The sequence below is a fragment of the Citrus sinensis genome, chromosome 9 (genome assembly GCF_022201045.2).
Source record: "Citrus sinensis cultivar Valencia sweet orange chromosome 9, DVS_A1.0, whole genome shotgun sequence".
In the NCBI taxonomy this organism is placed as follows: domain Eukaryota; kingdom Viridiplantae; phylum Streptophyta; class Magnoliopsida; order Sapindales; family Rutaceae; genus Citrus; species Citrus sinensis.
Window position 1 is genome coordinate 20,794,160 of NC_068564.1, and position 685 is coordinate 20,794,844.

Sequence of the window (685 nt, forward strand, 5' to 3'; positions counted from 1 at the left end):
TTAACTTCATATAACCCCTTTCTAGAAACTTGAGATGATTTTTCCCTTTGGTTTGAAAAATCCCACTGTTGAGAATTCTCAGAAAGTGAATTAAAGAAATCTCATGCAGTCCCTTCATGTAAGTTCAAAAATCTCCCACCATTCATAGACTCTACCATATGACGATTCGACATGGTTAAACCGTTATAAAAGCATTGTATAAGTCTCCATTTCTCAAAACCATGGTGGGGACACTTGAGGAGTAAATCATTGAATCTTTCCCAACACTCATAAAATTGCTCATCCTCTCTTTGATAAAAATCACTTATCTCTCTCCTAAGGGCATTTGTTTTAGACATAGGGAAAAACTTGGTGAGAAACTTATTACTCAATTCATTCCATGTACTAATATACCCAGTAGGAAGTGAATTCAACCAAGCTTGTGCTTTGTCTTTTAATGAGAAATGGAACATATGAAGCCTAATTGACTCATCATTAAAATTTTGAAAACGGAATGTAGAGCATATGTCAAGAAATTCCTTAATGTGCAAATATGGATCCTCTCTCTCTAACCCATGGAAATATGGTAAAAGTTGAATGACAGAGGGCTTGAGTTCAAAGTGTGTTGCTGTGGTTTGTGGCAACACAATACAAGATGGTTGGTTGGCTGCAAGTGGTGAAAAATATTCTCTAAGGGTTTTCTCTG

General features: G+C 36.1%; 1 non-coding gene across 1 annotated transcript; it reads left to right on the forward strand.

Annotated features, from left to right (window-relative positions):
• The first annotated feature begins 216 nt into the window (after positions 1-216).
• Positions 217-323, forward strand: LOC112496380 (small nucleolar RNA R71). Its single transcript, XR_003062917.2, has one exon. It is a non-coding gene; the product is annotated as a small nucleolar RNA R71 (small nucleolar RNA).
• Positions 324-685: the final 362 nt, after the last annotated feature.